The 25,000-nt window shown below is 38.3% G+C and overlaps 1 protein-coding gene and 1 long non-coding RNA gene across 3 annotated transcripts in view; one reads left to right on the plus strand and one right to left on the minus strand.

Annotated features, from left to right (window-relative positions):
• The window catches only part of LOC128249050 (uncharacterized), a 23,153-nt gene extending 15,642 nt beyond the window's left edge, over positions 1–7,511 (plus strand). Inside the window, exon 3 of the long non-coding RNA XR_008265156.2 lies at positions 7,416–7,511. This is a non-coding gene — a long non-coding RNA (uncharacterized LOC128249050). The remainder of the gene's footprint in view (positions 1–7,415) is intronic.
• Positions 1–25,000, minus strand: part of LOC106872935 (MAPK/MAK/MRK overlapping kinase) — a 211,678-nt gene that overhangs the window by 125,548 nt on the left and 61,130 nt on the right. The window contains exon 1 of one of the 2 annotated variants that reach the window (XM_089359496.1): positions 18,434–18,601. The exons of the other annotated variant lie outside the window; for it this stretch is intronic. The gene's annotated coding sequence lies outside the window, so the exon portion shown is untranslated. Of the gene's footprint in view, positions 1–18,433; positions 18,602–25,000 lie in introns of those variants that run through there. 2 annotated transcript variants of the gene reach the window in all.

Below are 25,000 nucleotides of genomic sequence, written 5' to 3' on the forward strand. Positions count from 1 at the left end.
CCGAGTTTGATTCCAAGTAGTGACCTGAACAATAATAATAATAATAATAATAATAATAATAATAATAATAATAATAGCATCGAAAAATACCTTAGGAATGAGAACCCAGGTTCGAAATTTCCCCAAGACACCTGAAGAAGGGTGGAGGGTATATCAGCCGAAACGTGTTAACAAACAAGATGAGGACAAATATCTGTCAAATGTAAATAATGTAAATAATGCACATAATTTATAGGTGCAGGAGTGGCTGTGTGGTAAGTAGCTTGTTTACCAACCACATGGTTCCGGGTTCAGTTCCACTGCGTGGCACCTTGGGCAAGTGTCTTCTACTATAGCCTCGGGCCGATCAAAGCCTTGTGAGTGGATTTGGTAGACGGAAACTGAAAGAAGCCCGTCGTATATATGCATATGTATGTATATATATGTATATATAAGTGTGTGTTTGTGTGTCTGTATTTGTCCCCACACCATCGCTTGACAACCGGTGCTGGTGTGTTTACGTCCCCGTAACTTAGCTGTTCAGCAAAAAGAGACCGATAGAATAAGCACTATGCTTACAAAGAATAAGTCCTGGGGTCGATTTTCTCGACAGAAATGCGGTGCTCCAGCATGGCCACGGTGAAATGACTGAAACAAGTAAAAGAGAATAAAAGAGTAAAAGATAATTCCTCATCTCTTAAATATAGAACTGTATTTGTTACATGTGTTTAATAACACTTTGACTCGTTTCCACAGCTTTGTGGGGTGTAGGACTTGTCCACATCATCAATTGTTCAGATTCAGAGTGAAGAGAATCTGAGAGACCTTTAAAAAAAAAGGCTTCGAGGTGAGAGCATTTAGAACATCATTGGTTAGTTCAGGTCACATGGTTCTTTTGTCTAGCCTAGGGGTATCAGTTCTTTGACTGGAGGCTGGTGTGGTAAAGCAAACAAGATGTTAGCACCAGTTTAGTCAGTCAAGATTTTGGTAGGGTATGGTAAATCAGCAACTGCAGTTACCACATGGAGTGATGACCAATTTGATTTGGTGTCAGGTTATGTGTGAGTTTGCGTGACCCACATGAATCATAGTTGGCTGTAAATCTTTATGAGCAACAGAGATTATCCACCCTGAGATTGTGCATGAGCCAGCTTGGCCCAGGGTGGCATATGTGGATCGTTAACAGCCAATGACTTGAAGTCCTTGTTATATTTTGGGATAGTCATTTTCTTTTTCTTATTTTTTTTATTGCCCACAACGGGCTAAACATAGAGGGGACAAACAAGGACAGACAAAGGGATTAAGTCGATTACATCGACCCCAGTGTGTAACTGGTACTTAATTTATCAACCCCGAAAGGAAGAAAGACAAAGTCGACCTCGGTGGAATTTCAACTCAGAGCGTAGCACCCGGCATGCTAACGTTTCTGCCTGCTCGCCGCCATTACCCATATTGTATCTGCCTTACATGCACTATCCACTTTATCCGATCCTTCCTTTCCAGAACATCCCTCTGGAATTCATTCCTTGCTGATGTTTTTTTGGGGGTTTTTTTCCTGTGAGCATTAACCTTACAACTGTTCAAGACTAATATTAATTGCAATGAGTCACCTATCTTGGAGGGCCTACCTTTCATTATAGTTTTGGTTGACTGCAACACAGATCTGGAAAGACTAAAAAACATCAGCAAAGTTTACTTTGAACACATAAGAAATATGCTTGACCGGCTAGATATAGCAACTAAATTCCCCCAAAAGGAGGTGGCTGTGTGGTAAGTAGCTTGCTTACCAGCCACATGGTTCCAGGTTCAGTCCCACTGCGTGGCATCTTGGGCAAGTTTCTTCTACTATAGCCTCAGGCCAACCAAAGCCCTGTGAGTGGATTTGGTAGATGGAAACTAAAAGAAGCCCATCGTATATATGTATTTATATGTATGTGTTTGTATGTCTGTGTTTGTCCCCCCAACATCACTTGACAACTGATGCTGGTGTGCATATGTCCCCATAACTTAGTGGTTCGGCAAAAGAAACCGATAGAATAAGTACTAAGCTTCGAAAGAATAAGTCCTGGGGTCGATTTGCTCAACTAAAGGCGGTGCTCCAGCATGGCCACAGTCAAAAGACTGAAACAAGTAAAAGAGTACCATTTTAAATTAGGAAAGGATGTATAAGAAAAAGAGAATGAAGAACAACTTGTAACACTGAAATGAGTCTTTGACTTGCAAATATCATGTGTGTGTGTGTTATGTGAGTGAGGGCTTGTTTCTGCATATTTTCACATTGTTTCCAGTTGACCAAACAACGATTATGTATTTTTTTACATGTCTTGTAAACAATATGTCCAGCAACTCAGTGATTTAATTGGTTTCAATGTGGGAATATAAATAGCCACCTTGAAGAAAAAAACAGTAAGGTTGGCAGCAGGGAGTGACATCTGGCTGTAGAATGGTGTCTAAATAAGTTTCATCTAACCCATGCCAGCATGGAAAAAGGAAATGTAAAAATGATGATGTTGATGTTACTGAAGAAGAGAAGATGAAGGAGAAAGATTATCTATCTAGCTATCTATATACATATATATATATTGGGTTGGACCCATATTATATGCATACATGCATATACATACATACATAGATACATACATATATATATGTATATGAATATATATATATATATATATATATATATATATATATATATATATTCGTCCAACCCATGCTAGCATGGAAAGTGGATGTTAAACAATGATGATGATGATGATATACACACACATATATACATATATACACATATATATATGTATGTATATACATACATATATACACATATATGTCTATATGTGTATATATATATATATGTATACATGTGTATATATATATATATATGTATATATATATATATATATATATATATATATACACACATACATGTGTGTGTGTATACATACATATATACATATATGCATATATATATATATATATATGTTTATTAGTGTATATAAATATGTGTGTATATATATATATATATTTATATATATGTATATATATATATATATATATATATATATATATATATATATACATATGTACATATGTGTATGTGCGTTCAAGCGGATTCCAAAGAAGCAGTGTTAGTGTAGTATACGTGTGTACGTGTGTGAGTATGTGTTAGTGTAGTACCCAGGATTTCCACACACTATTCCAAGGCTGCCAATGTGGAAACTACCCCGCCCCCTCCATCCTACCACAATGATATCCCCATTTGGTCACATGACTTTGCAATTGTGTTGTACAGCTGCTACTGCATCACAGCAGCAATACGACAATCTGAGAAACTGTATCTCATTCTACAAGTTCTGCTGCAACAGCAACAGCAACAACAACATCAATTACTACTACATTTGCTGTTGTTTTTGGTGGTGGTGGTGGTGGTGGTGGTGGCGGTGGCTTTGGTGGTGGTGGTGGTGGATTTGGTGGTAGTGGCGGCGGCGGCGGTGGTGGTGGTGGTGGTGGTAACAACAACAATAACATGAACAATGAGTTAATAGGAGAGCCCCTATATGGTAACGAGATCTGATAGAAATACCAGCCAAATTTCACTCAAATCACATTGTACCACATCAGAAAAGAGCATATTTAATATTATGGTGGCGGTGGTGGCGGCGGCAGCGGCGACGGTAATGCTATTGTTTAGCTCTACTTTGACCCTCACCCAGCATATTTATAAATTTGCAGGCATTCTGACCATGACCATTCCATTTAACTTGCACAGCAGATTTATGAGCTCTTCTCAACAAATGAAGGATATCATCAGAATACACCACAGGGGCAGAGTTGTGGGGGGGAGGGACCTTAAAATATAATCAAATATATCGTTTTCTCAAAACAGTAATGTGTGGATTTGAGGGGAGATTTTTAACTGCTATTTCTAGCAGGTCATGCGAACTCCATGGAGGAGCCCTTGTCATTTACTTCTGTAGCTGACAGAGCTGTTGCTACAGCAACACAGCTGCTACTAGACATTATCTCACCATGACAACGGTGGTGTTCGTTCTTGTTAACCGCTGGAAAAAGTCAACTGCTGCAACTGCATTGCTTTAGCAGTTGCCGCTGCAACAGGACTGCTTCGGCTGACTCTACTGCTGCTACATTTTTTTTTCCTGCATATGTAATATTTACAAAGATATTTACTGCAACTCTGTTATCAACACCTCCACCAGCAACAGCAACATGAACAATGAGTTAATAGGAGAGCTTCTCTATAGCTATGACATCTGCTAGAAATACCAGTCAAATTTCACTCTGTGCCACATCGGAAAAGAGTGTATTTAATATTATGGTCTTGAGTTTTTCTACGTGTAGGAAAAAGACGTGATGGTCATTTGCCGGAACGTCTTTGATTAAAAGTTTTATTTGATCAGAGCTGACCTTGGGCTAAAGAACAATATGATCGACAACAACAACAACAACAACAATTACTCAGTATACTCTCTTTTACTCTTTTACTTGTTCCAGTCTTTTGACTGTGGCCATGCTGGAGCACCGCCTTTAGTCGAGCAAATCGACCCCAGGACTTATTCTTTGGAAGCCTAGTACTTATTTTATCGGTCTCTTTTTGCCGAACCGCTAAGTTACGGGGACGTAAACACACCAGCATCGGTTGTCAAGCGATGTTGGGGGACAAACACACAAACACATACATATATATATATACATATATACGACGGGCTTCTTTCAGTTTCCATCTTCCAAATCCACTCACAAGGCTTTGGTTGGCCTGAGGCTATAGTAGAAGACACTTGCCCAAGATGCCACGCAGTGGGACTGAACCCAGAACCATGTGGCTGGTAAGCAAGCTACTTACCACACAGCCACTCCTACGCCTAAGGTAAAAATAGCAGCCAAACTCCCATACATTGCACCCCACTGTCTCCAAAAAGGAAGGACGTATGTAGACCTGGATATGCGATACCTGAGTGAAAGATGAGGTGGCCATGGCTGGAATATTTTTAATGAAGCAAGATTGTCAAAAGGTAAAAGCTCAGGTGGTTGTAGCTGCGAGAAGTCAAAGAACCCTCTCAGTAGTCACTCAATTTGCTGATAATAGCAGCCAAAACTTACTCCATCTTAAAAAAGGAAGTGCACATTGGATACTTTTACCACCATTGCCAACTTAACAATGACAATTATTACAATAAAAATGAAATGAAGTGTTTTGCTCAAGAACACAACAGATCACCTAGTCCAGGGATTGAAACCACAATCTTACAGGCATGATTCCAACATCCTAACTACTAAGCAATGCGCTTCCATTAGTGGTGTTCATTCCTACGGCTGAGTGGACTGGAACAACATGAAATGATGTGTTTTTGCTCAAGAACACAACAGATCACCCAGTCCAGGAATCGAAACCACATTCTTATGATCATGATTCCAACACCCTAACCCTAACCCTAACCCTAACCATTAAGCCATGTGCTTGAGATTAGCTATGACAAAATGATCAAGATGACTGCAGATATTCTTTAGATATTTTGGACATGGTGTGTCTATGTTCTTCAGCCACAATTTTTGTTCCTAAGTTAGACCATTTAGTACATTGGCGCTTATATGTCTGCAAGAACCTGCAAATGTCACAAAAACTGGTCAGCTTCAGACAGTTGAATAAGAATCTATGAAGTCTAAAAGTTGAATACTTGAAGACTCTCCATTACACCAAAGTAGAATTCTTCAATTCATTTTTACCATTTCTTTTTCCAGCAACAATAATGAAAGCACTAAGAAGAAACAAAAAAACCTCGTTTATTTCCAAAAATCTCATGCTTAATTTATCTGGAAGATTAATCATTGCCTCTATATTTGATAAACAAATGAAATATTGATGATGGTGATGGAAGTGTGAGGAGGGAGGGAGGGAGGGGGAAATAAGGTGGTGGTGGTGGTCGTCGTCGTCGTGTTGGTGGTAGTGGTGGTTTTGGTGGTGGGGATGTTGTTGTTGTTGGTAGTGGTGGTGGTTTGTGGTGGTGGTGGTTTTGGTGGTGGTGGTGGTGGTGGTGGCTTGTGGTGGTGGTGGTTTTGGTGGTGGTGGTGGTGGTGGCGGTTGTGGTGGTGGTGGTGGTGGTGGCGGTTGTGGTGGTGGTGGTGGTGGTTTTGGTGGTGGTGGTGGTAGTGGTGTTGATGGCAGTGGTTTTGTCAATAGTGATGATGATGGTAGTGACTGTGGCAGTGGTTGTTGTTGTTGTTTTAAGGGATGGTTGTGGTGGTGGTGGTGGTGACAATGGTTACGGTGAGTAAGGTAGATGTAGCGTGGTGGTGATGGTGGCGATAGTGGTGGGGGTCGATTTTATTGGTGAAGTATGATTGATGAGGTGAAAGTTCTGGTGGTCATAGCAGTGGAATGACAAATCAAGTTTCATGGACTTTTAATTTTTAATTAATTATTATTTTAATTATCCTAATTATTATTTTCATCATCATCATTTTAACTCCATGACATTTGTTGATGTAAATTTATGCGCACTGTGTACTCACTTTAAGTCGGACGGTGTAAATACACACAGCTTTATCTGCTCCAGTTTTGTACCAGGATTTTGTACCGGTTGGCATAAATAACCATTGTCACTCATAGAGTTGATGATAGAGGCCACTGAGCAAATTTCATGGAATCTGATAAGTTTGTTAGATTCTTCTTGTAAATATTTCCAACCCGGTTCAAGTCTTTATCACGAGGATTGTATAAAACCTGTGATTTCCACTATGGCTTCCTATCAAATTCGTACATATTCAGCAAATTCTTCTGGTCTTTCTCTTTTACTCTTTCACTTGTTTCAGTCATTTGGCTGCGGCCATACTGGAGCACCGGCTTTAGTTGAGCAAATCAACCCCAGGACTTATTCTTTGTAAGCCTAGTACTTATTCCATCAGTCCCTTTTGCCGAACTGCTAATTTACGGGGATGTGAACACACCAGCATCGGTTGTCAAGCGATGGGGGGGGGGACAAATACACACACACACATATACATATATACGACGGGCTTCTTTCAGTTTCCGTCTACCAAATCCACTCACAAGGCTTTGGTCGGCCCAAGGCTATAGTTGAAGACACTTGCCGAAGGTGCCACACAGTGGGACTAAACCCGGAACCATGTGGTTGGTAAGCAAGCTACTTACCACACAGCCACTTCTGTGCCTATAATAATAATAATAATAATAATAATAATAATAATAATAATAATAATAATAATATTTTCCTTTTGTTTTTCTCTTCTCTGTTTGCTTTTATTTCTAACTTTACTTTTTACCTTTTTTATTTGTTATATGTTTTCTAACAACCATAATTACATTTTCAATCAATTACCAATTCCTTAAAATTATCTCCCCTTTTCCTTGAGAGTCGCTAACACTTACCTCTGGATTTTTGATTTCTTTCTCTAACTAGAAAAGAAATTGCATTTCATTGAAAATATTTTGTCAGGCCAAGAGGATGATGAAGATGACAATGATGATGATGAAGACTCTCGCAATGATAGTGACAGTAAAGATGACGATAAGGATGACAATCCTGATGGTGAAGATAGTGGTTATGGTGAGGATAAGAGGCAATAAAGGTGATAATGGTGAGATACCGCTACCAAAATAATGGCAATGATTATAATGATGGTGAGGATGATAAAAGTGGTGGTGGCGGCACCAGCGGTGGTAGTGGTGCTGGTGCTGATGTTGTTGTTGTTGTTGTTGTTGTTGTTGTTGTTAGTGGTGGTAGTGCTGCTACTGCTGCTGGTGGGGGGGGGGGGGTTATGAGATAGTGACAAACATAACTGATATCAATAAAGGTGGCAATGTCAGTGATGAGAGTAGTGGTGGTGATGGTGGTGATGATGACGATGATGACGATGATGGTCGATGACGATGATGACGATGATGGTCGATGACGATGATGACGATGATGGTCGATGACGATGATGACGATGATGATGATGATGATGATGGTGATGACGATGATGATGATGATGGTCGATGATGATACTGGTGGTGATGATGACGATGATGATGATGATGGTGATGATGATGATGTTGATGATGATGATGGTCGATGATGACGATGACAATGATGATGATGATGATGATGATACTGGTGGTGATGATGACGATGATGATGATGATGATGATGACAATGATAGCAATCATAGGGATGGTGGTGCTGGTGGTAATGATGATGTTAATGATGATGACAAAAATCATGATGATGGTGGCATCAGCTATGGTTGTGTGGATGACAGCAACAACAGCAACAACAACAACAACAATAACATCAGCTCTATTAAATTATTACAAGTCAAACAACCATTTGGCCAGCAAACCAACAAGCCAACAAGCCAACATGAGGAAACAAACTGAAGCAGAAGATTCAATTATTTGCCATTGGTTATTAAAGGAATTTGATTTACAGCGATTTCTGTACTTTTTCCCCATCCCTGCAAGACAATTGACTTTTTGTCTGGATTATTGGACAATTTCAGACACACTTCAGTGAATTTATTTCTTGGAATGCAGCTGTGTCATGCAGCAATTTTGACAATTCCTTCGTACACATCAAACTGTAAACAAGCAAGCATGTTTTAATGGAGATGTCTGCATAGAAGCAGACATTACAAAGACTTTGCTACAACTCATTGACATTGATATATTGAGTGAATGTGTGTGTAATTTTGGAAATGCTTGAGTATATCAGTAATATGTGAGTGAATATAAATGAACACACATATGGGTTAACACGTATATATGGGTCTGTAAGTAACAATGTGTGTGTATGCGTAGGCATTTCTTTGTGTGGGCAAATGTATTGATATCAATATGTGGTACACTGATATATATATCACACATACATACATACATACATATAGATATATATAGATATATGCATATATATATATGCATCATCATCATCATCATCATCGTTTAACATCCGCTTTCCATGCTAGCATGGGTTGGACAATTTGACTGAGGACTGGTGAAACCAGATGGCTACACCAGGCTCCAATCTGATTTGGCAGAGTTTCTACAGCTGGATGCCCTTCCTAACGCCAACCACTCCGAGAGTGTAGTGGGTTCTTTTTATGTGTCACCGGCACGAAGGCCAGTCAGTCGGTACTGGCATCGGCCATGCTCAAAATGGTGTATTTTACGTGCCACTCGTAAAAGAGCCAGTCCAAGGGCACTGGCAACGATCTCGCTCGAAAGTCCTTACACATGCTGCGGGCACAAGTGCCAGAAAGGCGACGCTGGGCACAGGTGCCATCACAATTTTGCTTGTATATATTACATAGATAGATAAATAGATAGATAGATAGATAGATAGATATGTTTTGGGTCATTCGTTAAATAATGCGGTTTTTTCAATTGCATGAACTAAAAGCCGGAGGGGGACAGGATAAACTACCTGCATCAACTTGCTATAAAAGCAAGTCGTAATTTTACCTTGTCCTTATTCTTAGTGCAAGTTTTGAAGAGTGCAGTCCGATTTTAACAGTTATATTTTCAAAGCTATAATGGAAGTGACAGCGAAATAACTGGGAACGAATTGTCCTAGTATCATATATATATATATATAAATATATATATATATATATATATATATATATATATATATATATATATATATATATAGAGAGAGAGAGAGAGAGAGAGAGAGAGAGAGAGAGAGAGAGAGAGTGAGAGAGAGAGAAAGAGAGAGAGAGAGAGAGAGATATGCAGGGCAGGGAATCGTCAATTAGTAATAAAATTAATAATTAACAATTTTGCAGGGTAGCTCAGTATGAAAAAACCTTTTCGGTAAAAAACATTTATAATCATAAATATATAGGGATTGACAGTAACCTGCTTCTCCAACATACTGAGAATTCAGAAATAGCAGTCAAAGAGCTACTGATTTCAAAACTACAAATTATTACTCCAGATTGATAGCGATATTTTTGATACACACAGAACAAAAAACAGTAGAGAAGAGTAAAAAAAAAAACCACCTGCCCAAAGGCAGGTGGTTTTTTTACTCTTCTCTACTGTTTTTTGTTCTGTGTGTATCAAAAATATCGCTATCAATCTGGAGTAATAATTTGTAGTTTTGAAATCAGTAGCTCTTTGACTGCTATTTCTGAATTCTCAGTATGTTGGAGAAGCAGGTTACTGTCAATCCCTATATATTTATGATTATATATATATATATATATATATATATATATATATATATATATGGGAGAATATACAAATAATAACAACAGACGAGGACAGGTGGTGTAAATAACAAAAGTATATATTAGTATGACGCTCAGTATAAATATTAAGTATAAATATTTAACTATTTCTATGTAATTTTCTTTTCTCCCTCTATTCTGGTAAAATTTGGTATATGCTCAAAATATTCAAAGAAGTTTTATCTTTTTGTTATAGTATCATTCTTAATAATCTTCTTGACTACCCTAAAGTTTAACTTTATACAAGGTATTTAAAGGAAAATTTGGCAAGACAGTCAGTTGGCTGCTTACACTTGTTGACGCTGCATCGAAGAGGCCAGGAAACAGAAGAAAGAAGACTTGCACTCAACACCAGAGCTGAAGACACCTCCGAAAGGGGGGGCCCCGCCATGTCAAAACGGTAGAGGAGTAGGGGCCGAAACCGGACGTGGTTCCTCCTGATGATGTCTTGAGCTAACTGGATCCTATAAAGGAGCTGTTGTGGTAGCAGACCACGAAACATGGTTGAAATTCCTGACAATATTGTTTGAAATGATCTTTAGAAGTTACTTGATTCATCCCTTTCTTAACCCATTACCTACCAGTGATCTCATATGAGATCACTTAAAAATTACAAATTTCGTAATTATCTGTCAATATTTACACATATCTAACCTTTTTGCTATATCTACTAGGTATATTTCTCTGATATTCAAATGAGGTTTGCTAATTTTTCACCCAATATCTCGCTTATTTCTATTTAAAATGTTATTTTGAAATGTTATTTTGATCATTCCAGCGTGTTTCTAAGGCTGTTTTATGCTAGAAATCAAAGTCTCATAAAATAAATTCCAGTTAATAGAATTATGGGAGGTAATGGGTTAAAGTGTTCTACCCTCCTGATCTTTGTATTATGATTAAATCCTGATTTAAGTCTCAGGTTGACCAAAGCCTTGGGAATAGATTTGGTAGCGGTTCACTAAAAAAGACTGATAGAATAAGAACTAAGCTTACAAAGAATAAGTCCTAGGGTCGATTTCTTAGACTAAAAAACCCCTTTAAGATGGTGCTCCAGTGCTTCAGTCAAGTGACTGAAATAAGTAAAAGAATATTTTTGTCTCCGGTTGACACGTATGGGAGACAACTCCGTACATGTTTCGTTAATATTACCCTTCCTCGATGAAGTAGAGAATTGAGGTTGTTTGTAAGGTACCCAAATTCAGTTTACTTGGGATAACAATTACTATAATTGTTTAACCCCAGGATGAGATGACTTGCAATATTTGTTCTTGTTCTTTTACGTTCTAAGATCTTTGGTGGTCCCTGAGCAGAGTTCACTCAGTTGCAAGAGCATATACCTTCTACTTTCCACCTACCATTCTTGGAAACCCAGGAAAAAGAAATTGGGTCATGGCTGCTACTTTTACTTCCCTGACAAACAACAGTATGTGGCGAAACCATCCCATCATTTTCTCAGGTTCAATATACCGGGGACTACATTATCCAACGTAGCCTTCCATTTTTTTTGGGGGGGGGGGGATTGTAGACGTAACTTGAAGGAGAGTTGGCTGCTATTTCTAGGAGGTTGAGCAACAACATAACCACCTTCAGGCAAGAATTGTAAAGGGGGGTAACACAAAGGACCGATATCTTTTTTATCTCCCCTTTACGTCATAATCGTAATTTAAACTTCAGAAAAAGAGCGCGAATTGAGATACCGGTCGTAATAGACCGACTGCTACATTGATATATATAAATAATCGTATGTAGCTAGTTCGACTGATTGCTACACTAATAAATCGACAGATCAGATACACATTGGTAGATAGATAGTTATATTTATAGGAAAATACAGTTAGCAATATGAATAGGCAAAGGGCTGCATAGGTAGATGATAGTTCGTAGCTACATGAATAAATTAAGACAGATAGCTAAATGGATAGACAGATAGCTACATTGATAAATACATAGCTAGATATAAGATAAGTAGATAGTCTGATAATGTAGGTAACACATATTCATATAGAATTAGTTCAAGATTTAAACGTCGATGTTTTGACACAAATATTTATTTAATTTACGAAATCTATAAATCTTTCTTCAAACATAATTTCCATTCTCTCTTGAATTGTCTTTGATGTTTAACGGATAAATAGAGAGAGAGAGAGAGAGAAAAATTGTATAAAAATGAGAAAAATAGCCATACTGGAGACAGTGTAATTGTGTGAAATTGCTAAGAAAAGAGGCGCCAAATAAAAGGTAATAATGGAGGGTGACACGACAGTAAAGAAGACAAAGTGATGTATAAGAAAATGAGAGAGGAAGGGCGGTAGGTTTAGAAACCTTGAGATTAGATGAGGGGAAGAGAAAGTATATGAGCGAAATAGGGAGGAGGAGGAAGGAATGAGCGAGAGGAAGAGAAGGTAAATGATACATAGGAAAAGGAATATGTTGTCGACTGGGACAGAGTGAGAGTAGGAGGAATAACTAATGAAAATATTAAAGGAGGAGGAGGAGAGATAGTAGAAAGAAAGAGAGAGTAACGTAACGTAAGCGTTGACTAAGACATAGAGAGAGAGAGAGCGAATATAAAATATGGCGAACTGTTATATATATATGTGTGTGTCTGTGTGTATTTCACAGTTAGATTGGGTATTTAAAATCGTGTAGAAAAGGTTGGCTGCATGAGACTATTCGCTATGGTATCATATATACAGAGATATAACTTAACTGAGAGAAAGAAAGAGGGGTGGACATCGAATATGTCTTCCTCTATTACTTTGCTGTACTTTATAGTGTCTGTCATTTTTTGTCTACACTTTCATATGGATAGATAGACAGACAGATAGATAATTACATAGATAGATAGATAGATAATTATATAGATAGATAGATAGATAGATAGATAGATATAGATAGCCAGATAAATAGATAGATGGATATAGATAGCCAGATAGATAGATAGATAGATAGATAGATAGATAGATAGGTAGGTGGATGAAACAGAAAGTGTGTAGTTAAGTACACACAAAGACTTATGTCGAATGATAATCGTAGGTCTTACTTGTACGTGTGTATTAATGTACGATTATATGCATAGATAAATACTATACCAATATAGTTGCTGCCTCTATCTTTCTCATATATATGTATGTATGTATAGAGATAGATAGATAGATACATTTCTTTTATTAGCCACACAGGGCTCAACGAAGATGGGACAAATACAATGTAGAGCTTTTCTTTTTGGGAGGGGGAAGGAAGGAAAAAAAAAAAAAGAAAAAAAAAAAAAAAAAAAAAAAAAAAAAATTGGTGGTGTCGATCAAAAGGGATCGTAGGAAGGGAAAAAGGGGCAGTTCGATCAAAAGGGATCGAAAAAAAAAGAAAAGGAAAGGCCGATCAATAGGGATCGTGTATCACACAGTAATGTTCTCGTGTAAAAAGAGGGGAGGACAGTTTAGGTTTAGCCGTGGAAGGAAAAGCCCACGGAAAAGACCACGGTAACCTTGGTCAATATTCTCATTGAAGAAACTATAACAGTAAGTGACTCTCTTTTGCCTTTTTGTTTTATTTTTTTTTTTCTTGTTCATAGGGTTATGCTCAAGATGGCTCCGTCGTTCACACGTGCCATCCTTGCTACATTCACCCATCTTTTTTTGAAGCATTCACTAGACAAGACTTCCCTTTCTACTCTCAACTTCCTCTTCAGGTGATACTTGAAGAAGTTGATGAGAGATTGCCCAGAGAGGAAAGTCTTTGTCTCTAGACCTTTCAGACGCGTCCACCATACACATTCTTTCGCCATAGCCACAAGTACGATGAAAATAGCTCTTCCTTCCCGTTTAAAGGAAGGAGGCGCGACAATATTCACGATAGACTCGGCTGATAGACCGACTCGTCCCACACGCGATAGCAGTTGTTCGACGTAAGCCCACAGCTCGGAAATGGTGGGACACTGTACGAGTGCGTGCAGAACGGTTTCGTCGCTCTGCCGGCATCTCGGACAGGTCGGCCCCGTGTTTCTCGAGCCATGCCTGTAGAGCTTATCCCGAACGGGTAGTGCTTCTCGATAGCACTGCCAGGCCAGGGATCTCTGGAAGTTGTCCATAGGTCCCGGCCCGAAGGTCGTCTTAAACAGGCGGGTCAGGTATTCCTCGTCGACGCCCAGGTTCGCCCCGAGATCGTCGTCGTACCTTCCCTCCACTAATCCACTATAGAATGCGTTAGTTGTGATGCAGTCGCTCAAGGTTGACCCGGGTTGTTGGAGTTGCCGAAGAGCAGCGCGACACTCGCGGTGCCATTCGCCCTTCCTCGGCCTCTTCTTGATCCATGACTGCAGTTCGGTCATGGAGACGAGCTGCGGGAAAGCGCGCCGCACAAACGGTGACCACACCTGTTCACCGCTGTCTACGTAGAGCCGGAGATGTCGCAGTCTCAGCGCGTGTCTGCGCATCATCAACCACGGCATGCCCAGTCCTCCTTTTAACGGGTGTTGGCAGCAAACGGATCGCCTAACCATCGGAACGCTTCCTTTCCACAAGAAGCGGAAGAGGATGCGCTCCAGTTTGGTGATGGTAGGGTCGGGAGATAGATAGATAGATAGATAGATATAGTTATTTATTTATTTATAAACATGTAAATAAAAACAGGAAATAAACATGAAAGGAAAACAAAACGACGAAAGTGGAAAGGAAAATTCAAAAAAGAAAAGAAGGGAAAAGATAAAGATGAAGCAGTGAGTGCATTAGAAAGAGTAAGATGTATAATGAGTAGAGAAAGAAAGTGTATGCCTTACAATAAGAGGGGTAATCAGAGCTAATAGTAAATTACCACAATAGTTATTTCTACCAAAGGGCACCTGCCTGAAATTTGGGGAAGGGGGTCTAGTCGATTATATCGATCCCAGTGCTCAACTGGTACTTATTTTATCGACCCCGAAATATGATAATCCTTTCTTCTACTATAGGCACAAGGGAGGGCGCTAGTCGATTGCATGGACCTCAGTGCGTAACTGGTACTTATTTCATCGACCCCCCCCCCTCACCCGAGAGAATAAAAGGAGGAGTCGACGTTGGTGGAATTTGAACTCAGAACGTAAAGCCGGATAAAAATGCTGCGAAATATTTTGTTCGGCGTTTACGATTCCGCCAGCTTGCTTCGAAATATAATAATAATTATAATAATAATCCTTTCTACTATAGGCACAAGGCCTGAAATTTGGCGGAAGGGGACTAATCGATTAACTGCTGCTTAATTTATCGATCCCGAATGGATGAAAAGCAAAGTCGACCTCGGCGACATTTGAACTCAGAACGTGCTAACGATTCTTATTTCTTTGTTGCCCACAAGGGGCTAAACATAGAGGGGACAAACAAGGACAGACAAAGGGATTAAGTCGATTACATCGACCTCAGTGCGTAACTGGTACTTAATTTATCGACCCCGGAAGGATGAAAAGGCAAAGTCGACCTCGGCGGAATTTGAACTCAGAACGTAATGGCAGACGAAATATGGCTAAGCATTTCGCCCGGTGTGCTTAACGATTCTGCCAGCTCGCCGCCCTAATCTTTTCGACTCTAGGCACAAGGCCTGAAATTTTTTTGGTGGGGGGAGGGGTCCAGTTGATTATATCGACTCCAGTACGCAACCGGTACTTAATTTATCGACCCCGAAAGGATGAAAGGCAAAGTCGACTTCGGCAGAATTTGAACTCAGAACGTAACGGCAGACGAAATACCACTAAGCGTTTCGCCCGGCGTGCTTAACGATTCTGCCACCAGCAGCAGCAGCAGCAGCAGCAGTAGTAGTAGTAGTAGTAGTAGTAGTAGTAGTAGTAGTAGTAGTAGTAGTAGTAATTTAACCTCTGATTAGCCCAGCCAGAGCAGACGTATACTTAAAGACATTCTTGTTGTGACCATCCTGTCTTGCTTTTGGTATCTCAGATATTACTATTATATTGTCCAATATGTTCTTACTTCTTTTAAGTCAGTGATGCATTTGAGGGAGCTTTGCCTACAATTTCTAGCGAGACTACGACGTCGAGGCTTCGTTGGTATCGTTTAGCCCCTAACCCCCTCAAGTCAGCCCTGACCCAACAAAGCTATAATCAAAAGCATTCCAGCCGTGAGCCCCCTGACTTTTTATACGCCATGAATAATACTATATTGTCCAGTATCCCCTTTCCGTTTTAAGATAGTAGTCTGAGGAAGGGTGTGAGGGTAGTTCCAAAGCAGATCCTGTCTGCTATTTCTAGCAGACATGGAGGACCTCTCGTAAAATATTGAATGAAGCCAGCAGCAGCGGTGGTGGTGATAAAATGAAAGAAGTCGCTGTTGTTTAACCCTAGGTCAGCTATGGTTGTACAAACCTATCATCAAAAAGGATTCTTGTCGTGACCATCGCACGCTTTTTGTTTTATTTTTTTTTTTTGCAGACACACTTACCCAATGTGTTCTTGTTTTGTAAAAGCGGTAGGGTGTAATTTGGGGGTAGATTTAACTGCTCTTTCTAGCAAGCTGAATGAGTACGTAGAGACTGTCTCATATTTAATAAGAGGTGAAATGAAAACATTTCAATTGTAGCGGTTCGGTAGGAAGAAAGAAGGAGGATAAAGAACAAAAGGTTAAGAGATAGAGAGAGAGAGAGAGAGAAAGGAGAATGAGGAAAGAGCGGGAGTGAGTATTAATGCGATGTAAAGAGGGAGAAGAAGAGAAAGGAAGAAACGAGAGCTTGTTAAGAGGAAGAAACGAGAGCTTGTTAAGAAGAAGAACACATAGAAAGTGAAGGAAGAAGAGAAAAGAAGAAAGTGATGCGAGAGAAAGGTATGATGTAAAGTGGGGAGGAAAAGAAAGGAATATACTGATGAGAGAGGGTTAAAACAAAGCTCAGCACTACATAGAAAGAGGGAGAGAAAGAGAGATGATGTGATGTGGGGGAGAAAGAGAAAGGAAGAAACTGGTGAAAGGAATAAAAATAGAGGGAGGGAGGAAGGGGTATCTGGGCATGGGAAGCAACTTATCCAGTACAGAAAGAGCGGGAGACAGGAACCGGTCTACAACGTGAAATAGTAGTGGTAATAGCATGAGTAGTAGTAGAGAGAGCGAGGAGGGAGAGGATATAAATGTAACGAGAGGGTGAAAGAGAAAACATGGCGAAGGCACGGTGGAAGGAGGAGAAGGAGAATTATGGTGTATTTAGAAAAAAAAGATATGATAGAGAGAGAAAGAGTATGAGTTTGGAGAATAAAAAGAGAGAGAAAAGGAGTTAGTGGGAAAGAGAGAGAGAGTTTTGAATGGAAATATATGTAGAGCGGGAGGGAGGAATAAATAGACGGCTGTGAGTAGTAGTCGAAAGTAAAGACAGAAACGGAGGAGGAGGAGGAGAAAGAAGAAAGGAAGAAACTGATGAGAGAGGTAGAAAGGAAAACGTTTTCAATGTACAAAGTATAATGAGGAGGAGAAGGAATTATGGTGTATAGTCGGGAGGGGGGGGTTGAATAATTTAGATAGAGGTGGAGGAAAAGATATAAGATAAATAGAAGAGAGAGAGAGGGAGGAGGAGGGTTGAAAAAGTGTTTGGGAATGGTTTAAGAGTAATGGAGTATTGAGATAGGTGTGCTTAATCAAACGAGAAGATGGTGAAAAAGAATGTGTTATCGTCCATGATATTATTGAATGATGAAAGGAAAATAAATCATGAGCTGAGATGTGGTCTTAATGTGTCGTTAAGTGTTAGAAAAGCCGCAGCCATTGGAAATATCTTTTGACCTTTCCTCTATACAATCATCCATCTTGCTTTCTGAAACGAGCTTAGGAGCTAACCTTTAAGTTTTAACTCACAAAACCTGAAGGCTAGCACCTCTTGCGTATAACAAACTTGCTGTTTGTTGAATAGGAATTTTTTTTTTAATCATTATAATAAATTATTTTCAGCAATTTGTTGATTACGAATTATTTTTTAATCATTTTCTTTTTATCAAAATTGTTTTTCAATGGTACATATGGTATATAATTTCCCCATTATTGTATCATTGCTCATCTGACCATGGGAATTATCCCATCCAGTAGGATCAATATTTAGAAGAACTGGAAAGAGAATAATAATTTCATAACAATTATTATTCTTCAAGAATCTCTTCTCTTTTTTTTTTCTGTAACTGACATATTTTCACTTCTGATTACAATCGTACAATGAAAGACTTATAAAAGATAAAGCCAAGAGTACTTACGCTATTACAAAAGAAAATAATATGAATATAATACTGATAGCTGTACTCTCCAAGGAATCGTTGGCTTCAATTATTTACAATGGAGTATATTCAATTCTTTTGCTACTTCAGCCATTTTTGTTACGTACAAGCCACAGGTTTTGTAAAGCTTAACAATATGGCTGGCTTAAAATACCTCTGGGAAGTGTTCTACATACTAAACACAAACATGTTAAAGTTTCACTTATGTAATATAAATGATTTGAAAATCTTCAATCAACTTGCATTATCCCAGTAATTAAAGAACAAAAATTCCGATTACGGAAAAAAAATAATAAAAACAGCAAGGGAAATAACTGTTATAAGATCAGTTGACTGACATTTTGGGGACACTATAGACCAGAGGTTTTCAAACTGTGGTCCGCGAACCACAGGGGGTCCGCAAGGACAAGACAGGGGGTCCGTGGACAGCAAATACTTTTTATGGGCAATTTGATTTTATATATGTTTTTTAATCGAAATTTTTTAATTGACAATAAACCTATTTGTTAAATACTGTTAAATAAATAACTGTAAAAATATTTGTTATTTTAAGCAAATATTTATGTATAAATCTCATAAGCGTTTATAAGGGGGTCCCTAAGGTAAAGCCTGAAATATAAAGGGGTCTGCAAGCCAAAAAGTTTGAAAACCCCTGCTATAGACAATAATGACTGAAGTAGATCTGGTGAAAGCAATAGAAAGAACTTCTGAAGTCTTGTTTGCTTGAATTATTGTTTAAGTTTCCTCCTCTGTTATCTCTGAAACTCATGATTGTAGGAAGTGTAAGCCTTTTCATTCATTGTTACTAGGGAAAATAAAGAGCTCCTTTGTTCTTTTCACAAGCTGTTTGAATATTAACAACTTCACCCACCTCTATTCAACATTCTGCATTCTGTGTAAACACAGCAAATGAAAAGCTAAATGCAATAGAAATAATGTTCACATACAGAAACACACAATGGCATAGTAGTGGAATACATTTCCATATATTGGTGGCTCCAATCGTTAGTGGTGTAGAATACAGATAGCTATTGAACACATATGAAGAAAAATATGTTCACATGCATAGGTATTTGCTAGCACTGTGTCTTTCAGATATTGGTGACCATAATAGTTTGAATTATAAAATGCAGTCAAATACTAACCATATAAATGGATGTAATAATTAGCAGTGGAAAATGTATATAAACAGTGGTACATATGTACGTATGATAGTAGTGGAAAAAATATATATATATATATATATATATATATATATATATACACATATATCATCATCATCATCGTTTAACATCTGCTTTCCATGCTAGCATGGGTTGGATGATTTGACTGAGGACTGGTGAGCCAGAAGGCTGCACCAGTCTCTAATCTGATCTGACAGAGTTTCTACAGCTGGATGCCCTTCCTAATGCCAACCACTCCGAGAGTGTAGTGGGTGCTTTTACGTGCCACCGGCACGAGGGCCAGTCACACGGTACTGGCAACGGCCACGCTCAAATCCTAATTAACTCACCAGTCCTCAGCTAAACCGTCCAACCCATGCCAGCATGGAAAGCAGACGTTAAACGATGATGATGATGATGATGATATATATGTGGCTGTGTGGTAAGTAGCTTGCTTCCCAACCACATGCTTCAATGTTCAGTCCCTCTGTGTGGCACCTTGAGCAAGTGTCTTCTGCTATAGCCTCAGGCCGACCAAAGCCTTGTGAGTGGATTTGTTAGACAGAAGCTGAAAGAAGCCCATCATATATATATATACACACACACACACACACACACACACACACACACACACACACACACACACACACACACACACATATATGTACATGTTTGTGCGTCTGTGTTTGTCCCCCCACCATTGTTTGACATCTGATGTTGGCTTGTTTACGTACCCATAACTTAGCAGTTCGGCAAAAAAGATCGATAGAATAAGTACTAGGCTTCCAAAGAATAAGTCCTGGGGTCGATTTGTTCGACTAAAAGCGGTGCTCCACCATGGCCACAGTCAAACGACTGAAATAAGTAAAAGAATAAAAGAATATATATATATATATATATATATATATATACATACATGTATGTATGTATGTATATATATATATATATATATATATATATATGTATGTATGTATGTATGTATCTCATCAAACCAATACGATCTCAAGCTCCCATTCATGGCCTCCACATCAGACTGTGGTTGGCAAAGTGAACATGCCGAGATCTTTGTTCTGCAATGGACTGGAGACAGACAAACCAATCCAATCCAATATATATATAAATATATATACATTTAGTATGATATGAAGATGGTGATTTTAATTTAATACTATTTCAGTAGTGTTCACCAAGCTGAGGTATTCTTTGAGTCTCAAGGGAATTTTGAAGATATTAGTTTCTGATTTCTCTTGATAATATGCTACAGAGTCTTAGGATGCTTAGATTTTAAATTCTAGAACTGATCAAACATTGAGTAGGCTTTATATTCCTTTAACTGCAAAATAAAATTCCATGGTTATTCCAGTAATAATGTGAAATATCTACCAAAAAATAGAATTGGTATTTTCTAGAAGCCACAGAATCTCAATAAATTTGTCAGATCTAATGAAAAATAGTGTCAAACATGACATTTCTTAACAAAAGATAGATTGGTATATAAAACTGCTTTTTGTAGTTAAGAGTAATAAAATTCTGAATGGATATATCTGGTTTTCCACAGCAAAAGGGTTATTGTGATTATGTAGAGTGAGTAGGAGGTAATCAGTCTAGCTTAATTTTTTTAATTTTTTTTTTACTTATTCTCGTAGGAGCGGCTGTGTGGTAAGTAGCTTGCAATGTTCGATGAGTAATGCTTTAACCGAACATTGTAAATATAATCAAATTATTATTGTATATCTAAAATTGTAAATATTTAATCGATACAGCTACTTCACCCCTTTTATGTTTGTCTGTCCTTGTTTGTCCCCTCTTTGTAATGCCTTTATGGCAAATATTTATGAAATAAAGTAGCTTGCTTACCAACAACATGGTTCCAGGTTCAGTACCACTGCATGGCACCTTGGGCAAGTGTCTTCCACTATAGCCTCGGGCCAACCAAAGCCTTGTGAGTGGATATGGTAGACGGAAACTGAAAGAAGCCCGCCGTGTATATATATATATATATATATATATATATGTATGTGTGTGTGTCTGTGTTTGCCCCCCACCCCAACATCGCTTGACAACCAATGCTGGTGTGCTTATGCCCCTGTAACTTAGTGGTTCAGCAAAAGAGACTGATAGAATAAGTACTCGACTTACAAGGAATAAGTCCTGGGGTCGATTTGCTCGACTAAAAGGTGGTGCTCCAGCATGACCACAGTCAAATGACTGAAACAAGTAAAAGAGAGTAAAGAGTATACTCTACACATGGTTAAATTCATACAAAGCTGGCTTATTTATTTACTCGCCCTTTTAAAGCGTAGCCAGGCTCATGGGCCCGGTTTCCCGGTTTCTTTGGCGTATGTGTTCCCCCCTAGCTGGACGGGACGCCAGTCCATCGCAGCTTTACTGAAGAAACGGGAAGAAAGAGTGAGAGAAAGTTGGAGCGAATGAGTACAACAGCGGTCGCCACCACCCCCTGCTGGAGCCTCGTGGAGCTTTTTAGGTATTTTTGCTCAATAAACACACACAACGCCCGGTCTGGGAATAGAAACAGCGAAACCCAGATCTTCGGTATGGCTGCAATCCAATGATTGAAACAAGTAAAAGATAAAATACCAAAGGTCTGGGATGCTTTGTAGGACTCGTATTAACATCTGTTCCAGTTACCAATTGGTACTTTATCTTATCAACATTACACCCACCACGAAAGGATGAAATGTGAAGTTAACCATTGCAGGATTTGAACTCAAAAAGTAAAAGATTGTAACGATTGTAACAGGACAGAAAACATGAATTATTAAGGAATAAATTTGAAATTAAGAATAATTTTTGTCTTTGATGCTTACATCAGAACTAAATCTATATTTGGTTTTTCATTAAAGCTATTAACAGAATTAAATATTTATTAGAATTGAGTATTTTCAATGTGTTTAGTCAGCTCAAGTCCAGCTAGCTTTTCAAAAAGTAATTCCTAGCATTCAAACCAGGACAAATCTACAAGATGATGAAAAAAGTCTTGTTCTTTTTTTCTTTTTTGCCAGTCATTTTACTAAATCATAATTGGTTTATCACAGGCTCTAACTACAAAACCCTACAGAAAAAAATGAGGGAAGAAAAGGAACTTACAATACATATGACACTGGAAAAGGTTTTCCATGCCTAAATTATAAATGTTTGAAGAAAACAATTGATAAGGAATAATAAAATTGCCCATTTATCAATTTCTTTAAAATTATTTATTATTTATCAGTTCTCCATTCAACACAAGCAGGCCATTTTACGTTGACTGCATCAGAATTTAATATTTAATGAATCTTTAATGACAGGAAGCTAATATTCCTTTTGAAATATTACTAGTTAAAAATGGATGTTTTCAGAGATTGTTGAAGTCAGTCTTCTCAAAATTGCATGCCTCTAAATGAGAATTAGATCTGTTCATCAAAATCTGCTTGTTCCATGAAGAGTTGACAATGATCATCAATCTATACATAAAAGAAACCATAATGATTCCTGATAGAACAGCTGATGATGGGACAATGCCTATGTCTATTGAGATTAAATTGTTCCAATTGTGATTCTTATATAGTTGTTTAAACATTACATTTTTGTGTTCTTCAGCATATCACTGTTATAACTATTTTTAATCTTAGTTGTTTAGGATTCTAAATAATGGTTTCAAATTGTGGCACAAGGCCTACAAATTTTGAGGGGAGGAAGTAAGTCGATTACATGAACTTCAGTATTCAACTGGTACCTAACTTCTGCCGAAGTCGACTTTGCCTTTCATCCTTTCGGGGTTGATAAATCAAGTACCAATTGCGTACTGGGGTCAATCTAACCAACTGCCCCCTTCCCCAAATATTTTGGGCCTTGTGCCTAGAGTAGAAAAGTATTCAACTGGTTATTTTATCAACCCCGAAATGGATGAAAGGCAAACTTGACCTTGGCGGAATTTGAACTAAAAACATAAGTCAGAATTTCTCATCGAAGAATAGCCATACAGAAAGAAAAAGACGACCAGTAAGAAGTGACAGTTGGATGTATGGAAAAAAGAAAAAAATGCAATTAAAAGCGAAGTTTCCAACCAATTTTTTTTTTATTGTCATTTGATAAAAAAAAAAAAGAAAAAGTTTCCCCTATTTTGGGTACATTTTAACAATTGGTTCATCTAGTATGTTATGTAGTATATCACTTAGGAGCAATCCTTCTGTAATGAACTCTTATGTTTTAGCAGTTAAATAATTCCATCGTTGAAAGAAACTGTAAAGTAATTTATGATACATAACTGATGCATGTAAGTATTTATACTTTAACCATTTAAGGTTCCATGCATTTAATTTGTTAACACCCAATTACTTAAAATATTTGTCGTTCAGAGATTAAATTTCACTTTCAAAGTTTGAGGATTGATTACTTTATGTAAACTTGAAAATTACAAAAATGGAATGATGTACATGTTTTCCCAAAATTTTGGACAAGATTTCTACCAAGCACCGAACGTTAATTAATTTTTTTTTAATTTTTTTATTTTAAACGTTAAGAAATTATAAGGCTCGGTCAACGGCTATTTATTAATAAAGTGAATTTGAATTATCTTATTTCACTATCTGTCTGTCCATCTATCTATCTATCTATCTATCTATCTATCTATCTATCTATCTATCTATCTATCTATCTATCTATCTATCTATCTATCTATCTATCTATCTATCTATCTATCTATCTATCTATCTATCTATCTATCTATCTATCTATCTATCTATCTATCTATCTATCTATCTATCTATCTATCTATCTATCTATCTATCTATCTATCTATCTATCTATCTATCTATCTATCTATCTATCTATCTATCTATCTATCTATCTGTGTGTGTGTGTGTGTGTGTGTGTGTGTGTGTGTGTGTGTGTGTGTGTGTGTGTGTGTGTGTGTGTGTGTGTGTGTGTGTGTGTGTGTGTGTGTGTGTGTGTGTGTGTGTGTGTGTGTGTGTGTGTGTGTGTGTGTGTGTGTGTGTGTGTGTGTGTGTGTGTGTGTGTGTGTGTGTGTGTGTGTGTGTGTGTGTGTGTGTGTGTGTGTGTGTGTGTGTGTGTGTGTGTGTGTGTGTGTGTGTGTGTGTGTGTGTGTGTGTGTGTGTGTGTGTGTGTGTGTGTGTGTGTGTGTGTGTGTGTGTGTGTGTGTGTGTGTGTGTGTGTGTGTGTGTGTGTGTGTGTGTGTGTGTGTGTGTGTGTGTGTGTGTGTGTGTGTGTGTGTGTGTGTGTGTGTGTGTGTGTGTGTGTGTGTGTGTGTGTGTGTGTGTGTGTGTGTGTGTGTGTGTGTGTGTGTGTGTGTGTGTGTGTGTGTGTGTGTGTGTGTGTGTGTGTGTGTGTGTGTGTGTGTGTGTGTGTGTGTGTGTGTGTTCGT

This window comes from Octopus bimaculoides, chromosome 11, assembly GCF_046866305.1.
Source record: "Octopus bimaculoides isolate indiv1 chromosome 11, ASM4686630v1, whole genome shotgun sequence".
NCBI classification, from domain to species: domain Eukaryota; kingdom Metazoa; phylum Mollusca; class Cephalopoda; order Octopoda; family Octopodidae; genus Octopus; species Octopus bimaculoides.